Raw genomic sequence first — 12752 nt, 5'->3', positions numbered from 1 at the left:
CTATAAGCTCAATTTCCTTAACCGAGAAATCTGAAAGCTCGAAAAAAAGCTTTCCGAGCTCTTGGAAGCCAAAAGAGCCCCACCACACATTCAAGATCTGTTCGGGAATGGTGGTCGTTAGTAGAATAAACCATGTCTTGTCTTGTTAGAAATTTTTCTCGTTTAAGCTAGTTTAATGTTTCTCGGTTCATGTTATTTAATATTCGTTGTAATGTTTAAGAATTTAATGAAATTTCTTAGGACTTTGTGTTTTTAACCTTAATCTTCAAAGAAAATCAGTTAAAAACAAACCAACTCATTATATAAACAATTAAAACAAAAAGTAATATGACTGTTACATGCAGCACGGGGTCGTGCCTCAAAAGGCACGGGGCCATGCCCCAACTTCATAACATAACCCAAAAAACACATTCCGCCTCTGCCCGAAAACCGGCAAACTAACCCTAAAAATTCCAATCCTTTCTTCAAACCTTCAATTTTCAACAAAAGGTATGTCAATTTGATAGTTATATAAGTCTAATTCACCATTCTAGGTCTAAAACAGACCGCAAATCAGAAATTATTGATGAATCGGGTCAAAACTCGAAAATTAGAATGGTTAATCCTTTAAGTCTAGGGCTTTGAATTAATAAATAGGTTTGACTAGTTTTGAAACCTAGGGTTGGAAGAGTTTTTAAGGAAAATCATATGGGTTCGGGACTTGGAGGATCTATACCATAAAAATCAAACCCGGATGATATTCTTTGAAAACCGGGTTGAATCGCAAGTTTGAATCTTAAAATTTTCAAATCTAGGATTAAAAACACGGGCCGTGTTATTGCAAAACACACCTCGTGGTCAACTACAGGTCAACCAAAGTCAAAATCAATCAAAATGGCAAAAAACTGCCAAAACCAGTGCAGCATGGGGTCGTGCCTCATGAGGCACGGGGCCGTGCTCAAGCCTATGTTCCACATTTTCAGTAAAATTTTGAGAATGATTGAATAATCTTGTTCTAAAAATGCAGATGGCTCTATACGGGGATGATGAACATGATTTCTTGATCTTTCCTGAAAACACAGAAAGAGATGAGCATGCCCGACAAAGAATTGGCTACCTAAACAACCGACTTCCAGAGCCAAACTTTTATTCTTGCTAAGAAACTCTGAAGCAATTAAACCAATGGGGAAGGTACAAAGGGCTTGTCAAGGGGCCGTGGACACGTGTTCTTAATCAGAAAGGAGAGGTAGTGACTGAACTAACTAAAGAATTCTTGGCTTCATTCTCTATAAAAACAAAAGACTTGTATATGTGGGACAGAGAGGCTGTTGAGTTCACATGTGGGGGAGTATGGTACAAAACTTCGGTCACACAACTCGGGATTGATTTGGGCATTTATATGAGCGATGAGACCGATACTCCCATATGGTACGAGTCTATGACAACTTTTGCAGACGAAGATGCTGATAAATCGAGCGAGCCGGGAATCACCAGGATACAAGCATGGGAACAGTTAATTTTGGGAGGTGAAATATACTATCCAAGCAGCACCAAGAGCACCGCCTTACGTGACCCACTGATGAGATACATTCACCGCTTGTTGAGCCACACAGTCACTCAGCGTGGTCAGAGCGAGGGGGTCGTGGGGTTAAGGGATTTATGGGCCCTTTATTGCATCAAGAATGAGGTACCTTGCAATATCACATACCTACTCTGTTAACTGTTTAGAACTAATGCAAATGTAAGGAGCCTAAATACCCCGATCTTTGGTGGTGCATGGATATATAAGCTTTACAAAGCTTATGGTGCGTACAGAGAAGAAACACGATGTTCGAACCCAATCGCACTTGATCTCTACTTCTGCATCAGTATCTAGATGGTCCAACAAATAGGCTGATTCTAACACACAACGATCCACACAATACGCAGGGACGTGGTGGGAGATTTGTAACATTCTATTTTCGGTTATAATAATTTTTGAAATTTCGTTTATATTATAGTGTGTTGTTTATCGGTTTAGATATAAACTAACAGAAGGTGGGCTTGGACTTTAAAATATGGGATAAGAGATGGAATGGGCCTTAGGTCCATATGCTTAAGGGAGTATAAAAACCCCTTAAACCCTAATCCTTTCCATTTTTATCCATCTCTACACCATAGCCTACACCATAAAAAACGTACACAAACACCATCCTTTATCCCGAGTCAAGATCCAAAGTTGAGAACCCAAGCTTGATAGTGCTAGAACGCCGTGACGAACCGAAACAACATCGAGACTAGACCGTGTTCGTGAATTGACTCGTTTAAGGTACGTTTATATCGCGAACTTGTTCGTTTTGGTCCGATTTATATCTAGAAATCTTAGATCTATGTTTAAATGGTAAAAACGAACCCGATGCATCAAACCTTACTGGAATTCGTTAACATTTGATGGTTTAATTGTTCGGTTAACGAGCCGTATGTATATATGGGTAAATCGCACCCTTTAAACGTGAATGTTTGGCCGATTTGATGATTAGGGTTTGTAGGCGATGTGATTTCGAGTTCAATGGTACTAAATTCGTGTTATTTCATTGAAATATGAGGTCTAATTGCAAATCTGATGAAGGTTGACTGTTATTGTTCTTGACGATTTTAACTTTGACCTCTGAGTCAAAGTTTGGATAAGACTGACCCAATTCGTTATGTTAAAACAACGAATCGGGTGATTCGTTACTCACCCAATTCGTTATGATTACGGCAACGAACTAGGTCATTCGTTACTCGTCAGTTCGTGATAATAAGATAACGAATTACATAACGAATCAAGTGATTCGTCACCCGCCAATTCGCTATGTTCAGAATAACGAATCAGGAGATTCGTTAGTCATCAATTCGTCATGATAACGAATCAGGAGATTCGTTAATTAACCAAATTCGTTATATTAAGATAACGAATCAAGTCATGTTCAGATAACGAATCAGAATGACGAATCAGAGGATGATAACGAATCAGGAGATTCTTTAATTAGCCAGGGGCTCAACCACTTAGACCTTGCTAGGGGCTGTCGCCCCTAAAACCCTGCTGCCAAGGGCCCTGCCCCCGGACCCCCGTTCGTTGAGGGTTATAATTAAACTAGAAATACGTTATGGAAAGTGATAGTAATTAATACGCGTAATTGTTATACAGTCAGCCGTTCACAACTAAAGAAAAGGGATTACTATTAACGGTGAACGTAACCGCATTCAGGTGAGTTTCTAGCCCCTTTCCTTGTTATGTTTTCGGGGCTGTGTGCATACTCGATGTGATAGTTAATACACTTAACTTAAATGGTAAGTGTATTTCATGTATAATTTACATGATAGATATTATGTTATGTATGTGAATGAGAGCTTGTCGGTATGTAAACGATCTTCGAATATTGAATGTATTGACAAGGGAGGTATGTATATGAAAGATGAATGTGTATGATATATATATATATATATATATATATATATATATATATATATATATATGTACAACATATGAATATGTATGAATGATTAAAGAAAATATATGTATGTTACGGGTATGTAAAGACAGTATATACGAAGATGAAGAGGTAAGGGATCAGACCCTAATAATATCTGAGATAGAGAAGAAAGGGATCAAACCCAAATAATATCTGAGATAGAGAAGAAAAGAGGGACCAGACCATAATAATATCTGAGATAGAGAAGAAAGGGATCAAACCCTAATAATATCTGAGATAGACAAGAAAGGGATCAGACCCTAATAATATCTGAGATAGACAAGGACAGAGGGATCAAACCCTAATAATATCTGAGATAGAATGGACAATATTTATACAGTATGAAAGTATGTATGAATTATGTAATGAAAGTAAATTAGTAAAGTAATTATTATGTATCTTCGGATGCATAATGGAAGGTAAGTATATGCATTGTATGATGTATGATTAACTAGAACTCACTCAGCGTAGCTGACTTTTAGTATGCACGCAGGTGAGTAGAATGAGACAGCTGGCTTGAGCGGGGACACATGGCAGAAGAATAAAAGTCTGACATCTGAAGACGCAAGTTGTTTTATGTTTAATGTTTTAATATTGAATAACAAAGAATGTTTTATGACAATTTATGGATTATTTTTGTAATGTTATGAAAGTTTTATATTCCGCTTAAAGTTTTATTTAACTCTGATGTTTAGAACTGTGTTTATGAGTAAATCCAGCGTCCAATGTCGGGAACCGGTAACGGGGCCTTATAAGATTCATCAGTTGAGTGAGCGCATGGACCGGCAATGGGGACCCTTTGACCCGGATCACCCGGGTAACTGACGGGAAGTGGCGATAGTAGGTCTGGTATGGGCATGGGCATGGGCGGTAGTACTTATTTGACATTATTATTTTGTTTGTTTGAAACAATTTCTATTTAATTGTTGTCGGTTTGCTACTTATTTAGCCCGTGGGTGCCAAGACATTTCATACCCAATTTTCAGTAGTATTATGCTTTGGTTATTTGTTGGTTGTGTGAGGTCTTTATTATTCAGGTACACTATAGGAAAACGTACGAAAAACAGGAGACACTCTGTCGAAATTTCGTTTGCCCGCAGGGAAGTTCCTTTCCATTTTACCCACCATACTTCATATGAATCTTTTTATTAATCTTTTCACATTGAGGACAATGTGAGATTCAAGTGTGGGGAGGGGAATTACTTGACCAATTGCTTGCTGAACTAATTATAAGATTCTCTAAATTACAAAATTTTTGTAGGAAACAAAGACTATTTTTATAACAAAACCAAAAGAAAATCAAAGATTTTTTTTTTCAAATAACCAACTAAAAATCTGCTTGTTACACCCCGACTAGGTAGTTGCAGAAGTATAATACGGGAATGTAACAGATAACTCTGGTATCAATCACATTGTTTATAAAGAAATTCAACAAACTAATTTACATCATATTACATTGGTTGGTACTAAGTTTACAAACTAAGTGAAAAACACATAACCAGTTCTCGGTTTCTTATTCATTACTATGTACTTGCATCTATTTACAGCGATTCCACTCCAGTTTATAACACTAGCACGTAGCAATCATTCCAACTTTGGTTCACCTGAAAAGCATGTTAAAACGGGTCAACTACGTATAGTTGATGAGTTTCAAGTTCACAAGTACGAACGATAATCGGTATACGAGTTCAAAAAGTTCACCGTATGTATGTATATATGTATGTATGTATGTATATATGTATGTATGTATGTATGTATGTATGTATGTATGTATGTATGTATGTATGTGTATGATGTTTTTATACTAAGCCAAAAGTGAAACCGAAGCGAGCTAAAACGCATGGCCACCCTTGCCCATGTACTCCCGTTGGCATTTAACAGCCACTTTGCCCCAAGTATGTACTATGTCTAACACTACATAGCAGAATGTAATAAGATCAAATGACAATGTGCAATTGGATTAAAATGTTCCGGCATACCCCTTCGGCCCTGTCAGTTGGGTATGTCAAATCGAGAGTACTATCCACATGTCACCGGCGCGAAGTTAATCACTTGTGTTTGTGGGGACTTTCAAGTGTTAGTACTTAGAGAATTCACATCATCACAAGTTTTCAAGTATATACGTATATGTAAACACGCTTTCCATCCCAAAAGTTTGTAAAACAGTTTAAAAGCGGGGTCATGAAACTCACCTTATCGTAATACTGATTGGTTACACTTGTACTATGTATGATGCCTCGACTATAGCTCATATCCTATAATCGGTATAGTACGGCTAACACTAGTACAGTCTTTAAACTAAATCGGGCTGTATAACTAGTCTGGGTATAGCTGTTACGCCCAGAACATGCTAGTAGTCTTAGATTGTGACGTTGTACGTTATGATATGTTTAAAACCAGATTTGGCTTAGTTGCATCGTTTTTCGTGCCTAGCCAAGTTGATCATTTATGTGTTTCGGAAATAGGTATGATCACACAAACTTAAATAAACATATTGTTTTATAAAATCATTTGATTTATTAAATAAGTTTAAAGTTTCGGTATCTAGATTGATCACAGGGTTCGATTCCGTTTTCATTCGGTTTTGATTATACAACACACGTACAATTCACCCGGAATGTTCGGAAATCTCGTAAAAAGTTTGTTTTTATCAAATTCATCCAAAACTATGATATTTGACCACTTTTGATGTTTTGACATACCAGTCAGTTCGTTAAATACAAAACTGCCGGTTTCTTTTAAACATGTATAATTTAAATCTTCAAATAATCATAACTAATTATGTAACTACATATAAACTATGAGAATTTTTGTAAAAATAAAGTAAAATTTGTAGAATTTAATAAAAATATTTTCAGAATTTTTATACTTAACTATGTATTTATAAAAATTCATTTTATGTGTTATAGTTAACCTATAAATACCCCGTTTATGCCAAATGATTCCCGAAAAATCCGATAATTTTTCTAAGTGGTCATAATATTATCAAACAACCCCTATAAAATTCCCAAAATCTAATTCTATGCACAAAAAACCATTTTGTGCATTTTTCGGCTGTTAAAGCTCGATAAAAACGCATATGGAAAAACTACACTTAGACATCTGCAAATGATCCCAAATTTTTCCAGTTATCTTAACATAATATTTCTGAGTCTCATAAAAGTTTCATAATTTTACATGAAGTTTAACTAGTTTTCCCAAATAAACACTAATAAATGGTAATAAATTCGCTAAATATTCTCCGTTTAACAACAAATTACCAAATTTGAACAGGGACTCACTTATGTGATACCTAATGTCGCTGCAAAGTTTTACAAACTAAAAACAAGCACGTCACAACCTAAGACTAAGCAACCCCTAAACGAGTAATACAATAATTACCGTATTGGTTTTCGATAGTTTTTGGTGGTTTTATCGACTCTCTGGATCTCGGGTCACAAAGTTAGTGTATCTAAATATCATATAACACAAAACCGAGCATAAATCATCCATATTCCAGCCTTGTTAATTAGGGTTTCGGTTAGGGTTTCAAATCAAGGTTTTAAACGTAAAAACGTCATATTCATGTTCTAATCCGTGTTTTTGGTCAAAAATTCATATGGTTTTGACTTTTAAACATGTTTAACATAAAAAAATGATTTTAGTTGATTTTTAGGGTTCTTGGATGGTTAAACATGTTTAATACTAATCAAAACTTAATTTTCTATGTTTAAAGCATATTATTTATGCATGAAAATCATGAAGAATTGATGTTACCTTTAGGGTTTTTGTTGCAAAGGTGAAGAACACAGAAGCACCTGATCTGGTTTGAAGTTCTTTTGTGAAATGAAAATATCTAAGGGGAAAGCCTGTTTAACAAGCTTATACAAAGGAGGGTAAAAGTCCACTTTGGCAGCCGGACCAAAGGGGGCCCATTGGGCCTCTCTTTTGGCCCATTAATGCCTCGGTTTTCATGTCACGTGTATATCTCAGTCCAAAATTTAGTTCGGGTTCAGTTTTTCGCAAGAAAACTAGTTCAGGTGTGAAAAATAGCGCGAAAACGAGTGTTTTTCAGCCCATTTTTGTAAAATAAGAAAAACTAACTGACTCGTTGTAAAAATCAAAAATATTTTCATGGATTGCTTAAAACATCTTATATAAGTGTTCCATAAGACTTAATGATTGCGTTTAAAGTCATAGTGTATCGTTAAACGAAACATTTTTCGTTTAAATGGTTTTAAACGTACTGGGGCCTAATTATCAATATGTTAGCCACTATAATATATATATATATATATACATATACATATATATATACATATACATATATATATATATATATATATATATAAAAGAAGTTTTGTAATATTGAGAATAAATTTATGCAAAATATGGCATTTATACCAAATTCCTCTGTTACCGTGAGCTAAACCTCATGCCATATATATATATTTTCGGAAGCTTTGAGTGAGTCACATGTTTCGTGTGATTTAGAACTTGTCGCAAATGTTCATTTTAAGACCGCACGAAGCATTGCATAAGGATAAGGTAATATTATCACAATTCCCTCAAACCATTCTCCGAATCACAAAACCCAAAAACCTTATCCATAAAAAAACCTTACCATTTATCCCTCTCCCCTGTAAAATACAACATTGGTCTTTTACCGACAGACCCAAAAGAATTGGAAATGCATTATTTTGATTTCAATTTCCTTTGCTGCATACATTTCGCAAAACCTAGGTTGCCTCTAAAACTTAGGGAGATAATCTTTCTCTTTTGCAATGAGGTGAGGAAAGAGTGGCGCAAAGAGGAACAAAAGCCACAATTTATGGAGTTTCCAAAAGCGCAATGAAAAGAAGAGCAAAAAGATACGAACAATGCTTAGGATGCGGAAACCGGTCCCACGAAGGAAGATGTAGAAAAATTCAAACTCTGTCTCAACATGAATATACCGAACTAATGAGGGTGGGGTCTATTAGGCTCAAATACGAAGATCCATTAGTGTGACATTCATCATTTTCGGTTTAACTTGTATTGGAAACCCGATAAATTTTGTCTTTCGGATCCTTCGCTATTAATAAAATATTAGGTTTTATGTCTCATTTATGTTTCACAATTTTCGGATCAAGAAAACACCCTTTTATTATTGAAAACGACTTAAAACGAACTTCAGGGACCAAAATCGCCAAACAACCAAAGCTAAAGGGAAGTTTTAAACTAATGGATAACCCTTACTTTTTCTACCACCATCCACATAGTTTGACCATTTTAACCAATCAAAATACATGCATAACTCTTATGGGTAACCTTTGCTTTTTCCATTATAAATACAAGACCAATGCATCTCATTTTGGTTTGCTCATTTACCTCAAACTCTCCCCAATATAGATCTAAGTATTCTTTCTTCAAACTCTTGATAGTTTGACTTCTCAAGGTCAAACTAATTCTAATCATTGTTTGTAACTAATTCTTGTTAATTAAAGCTTGTTATTATAGCTTGTTTAAAACATACTCCCCTTGTTTCCTTGGCTTTCCCTTCTCCGGCCATGTCGGTTTAGGTGTATTGCTAGGCAAGGCTTCATGGATGACTATTATAGTCCTAGATTGAACACTTTAATCTATGCAAGCTTACTAATGTTGTTTGTTTTCTAATTACTTTAGTTTCCAAATCATTTTAATGAGTTCTATGGTATTGGGTATGTGGCAACCATCCTCGGTTTCATTCTGAGTCAAGGACCGAACCAAAACCGAACTTTTGTTTAAATACTTTACTATTAACATGTTGTATGTAAAATCTGAGTATTATCATTTCTAAGTTTATTTTTATGAGTTCTATGGTATTGGGTATGTGGTAACCATCCTCGGTCTTATACCGAGTCAAGGACCGAACCAAGACCAACTAAACCGAGTTCACTCACTTAAGACACACTAGTTGTGTTGGGCCACCGAATCTCATATTTTCTTTAAAAATATATTATAAATTAATTTTAATTGTTTTCTGATGTGTGTGCGCGTGCGTCTTAAAATTATAAGAGGTTTTATGATTAGCTTTTGCACAAGATCGTGTTTTAAATTTATAAAAGTGATATTTACAAAGACTAAACACACACAAATTGGCAAGTGTACCTATCGTATATGTAGAATAGTATTGGTAAGAACCAAGTATCGATCCGTGGACACAAAGGTTTCTAATAATAAATCGTTGTTTTGCTTTAATCGGAGGTTTTAATCATTTTGGGGTTAATTTTTAACTTTTTATAAAATATAAAATACTTATATAATATATATAGGTGACCAAGATAAGAAATTCTAAACGAGTTGTTCAATTATGCGAAGGTTACCATCTAAGATCAAGAATCCACTCCATTTTAGCATTGATAATTAATATGTAGACATATGATAAACTTGCCGTAGCAATATATGATAGATAGCTCCTTAAGCCTTAAGTGAGCATCTTTGGCACTAAGGAGATGGTATGCGCATTTTAATGTCCACCCTTTCCTAATGTCATACCATCTCAATGATGTCAATTTAAGTTGGCAAGTAGTTTCGTAAAGTAGAAAGATTAGGATTGACTTCGATTTCTCAAATACCAATTCTAACAACTTCGGGTGGTTGTAGTTCATCACACAACCTCCCCTTGGTTGATTTAAGTAGGTTATAATTACACATTCCGTTAATATATGGTTTCTTTAACTAATTTTATATCCTAAGCAAAGCCATTTTCGGATTACCAAGGTTTAGAAAAATACACCATAACTTATATCTAATCATTTCTAAGTACAATAAAAGGATCCATGTTTCGATAATGTATCAAAGTATTTCTATCTTTCAAGAACATGAATCGATCATGAACGATTGCCAATGAAATTGACAACCACCAACTTTGAATTAGTAAATTAAGATGGTGAAACATTTCTCATCAAAATATAATTGTAATATAACCATGTACTTTACTAGACTACATCACATGTCTTGATTAATTATCAAGTAAAACAAAGCTTCTTCATAGATTTTAGATGGTAAAAGGAGTTTAGCTCATAATGAGCATAGTGATAAACATTAAGATGATTGATAATAACAAATACATGATTAAACTTGGAACAATCTAACCAAATGTAAATGAATCTTTCTTCTTAATGATGGTAATGATGGTTGATGATGATGATTAGTGGTGATGACCTCCAAACCTTCAAACTCTTCACTAGATCTTCAAAGTGAGTGTTAGTGTGTGTTTTTATAACTGAAAACCGGATAGAATTATTTTCAAGGCACACCAAATGAGTGCAACATGAGCCACTATTTATAGGAAATCTGGATGGTGAGGCACGGCCCCGTGCTTGATAAGCACGCCCCCGTGCATTTTTATGACATGTGCCAGATTTGTTTTGTCTTTTGTGTGAGCTGGCAACGGCCCCGTGGTTGGTGGGCACGCCCCCGTGGTTTTTAGTGACATGTGCTAAATTATTCTTTGTCTTTTCTGTGTTCCTGTCCACGGCCCCGTGTATGTTGGGCACGGCCCCGTGCTTTTGCTTCCAGATTTTGTCTTTTCTTGTGTCAGAAGCATGGGGCGAGTTTCTTGAGGCATGGGGGCGTGTTTCTTTGCTTTCTTGTGTTTTCTTCTGTTTTTCTTCGTCTTTTTGCTTGTTTCTTCGTTTGAGGCTTGGTTTCACCTGTAATTATGTTTTATTATGATAATTAGCCTTTTATGCTATGTTATCAGATAGAAATTGCAGTTTTTAGAGATTATTTGATGCCGAAAAGATGTATATTTCTATGTACATCAAACATCCCCACACTTGAACATTGCTTATCCTCAAGCAATCCTTTTTATAAATATCCTATAAAAACAACAATTTTAGATTATAGCTATCCCTTAAGTGAGCTCCAAAAAGACGAAACAAAATATCCAATCTTTATATTAGTGATAAATAAGAGAGAACTTTTGTTTTTATAAGCTTCTGTTTATGCAAAACGTCACATTCTCACAATGTTCACTCACACTTGGTTTTATATCTGATCATACCTGTGATGTATGTATGTGAACACTCTTAGCCAAAATGCAACCTGTGATAAATAAGCTTGTAACAAATTCAAATTTCCACCTTTTTGAAGGGTTGCATAGATCAGAAGGTAAAAGGGTTTGGTGTGAGTAGGGATTTGGTATTTTGTTTTGGTTCAAGGGTTAATGAAGATGGTAAATACAACTCCTACTGATTGATGGGAGTCTTGAGATGTCTTCAATGGCTAGCTCCTTTTCTCCGAAATTTTTTTTTATTTTTTTTATATCATCAAATGACTCTTTTAATGTCAGATCGTCAAGACCAGTTTTGTCGAGGATGTGGATCAATTCTTCCTCAATCCTATTCTGAATATAACTTCCAACTCTAATGGATCGTTCGGCTTTGAGCCTAATAGCCCCCACCCTCATTAGCTCGGCATATTCATGCTGAGACTGAGTTTGACTTTTTCTACATCTTCCTTCGTGGGACCAGTTTCCGCAACCTAAGCATTGTTCATATCTTTTGGCTCTTCTCTTCATTGCGTTTTTGGAAATTCCACAGAATGGTGGCCTTTGTTCGTCTTGCGTCACTTTTTCCTCACCCCATTGCTAAAGAGAAAGATTCTCTCCCTAAGTTCTGGAGGTAACCTAGGTTTTACTAACTGTATGCAGCAAAGGAAATTTAATCAAAAGAATGCATTTCCAGTTCTTTAGGGTTTGCCGGTAAAAGACCAGTGTTGTATTTTACCGGTGAAAATGGATAAAGTGATCGGGTTTTTGGCTTTTGTAATTTGATAATGGGTGTGATGGAATTGTGTAGATATTACCTTCTTCCTTATACAACTCTTCGTGCGGTCTTAAAATAAATAATTGCGACAAGTTCTAAATCACACGAAACATATGACTCACTCACAGCTTCCAAAAAAATATTTATATGGCATGAGGTTTATCTCACAGTAACGGAGGAATTGGGTATTAACGCCATATTTTGCAAAAATTTATTATCAATATTACAAAATTTTTTCTTACTTTTTTACGTTTATGTAATGATTGGTTATTTGCAAAAAATTTTCTTGGTTTTTCTTTTTAGGTTTAGAATAATCTTTGTCTGCTGCAAAATATTTGTTTTAGAGAATTTTTATAATTGGTTGGACAAACAATTGGTCAAGTAATTCCCCTCCCCACACTTGAATCTCACATTGTCCTTAATGTGACAAGATTCATGAAAATATAAAAATTCTAATTGAGTATAATGGGTAAAAATGGTGAGTTACTTCCCTAAGGCTTAACGAAAT

This window comes from Bidens hawaiensis, unplaced genomic scaffold, assembly GCF_021521415.1.
Source record: "Bidens hawaiensis isolate Kalapana, Puna unplaced genomic scaffold, B.hawaiensis_p1.1 tig00001336_1, whole genome shotgun sequence".
Taxonomy (NCBI): domain Eukaryota; kingdom Viridiplantae; phylum Streptophyta; class Magnoliopsida; order Asterales; family Asteraceae; genus Bidens; species Bidens hawaiensis.
The sequence above is the reverse complement of the archived record's forward strand: the minus strand, read 5'-3'. Positions refer to the sequence as shown.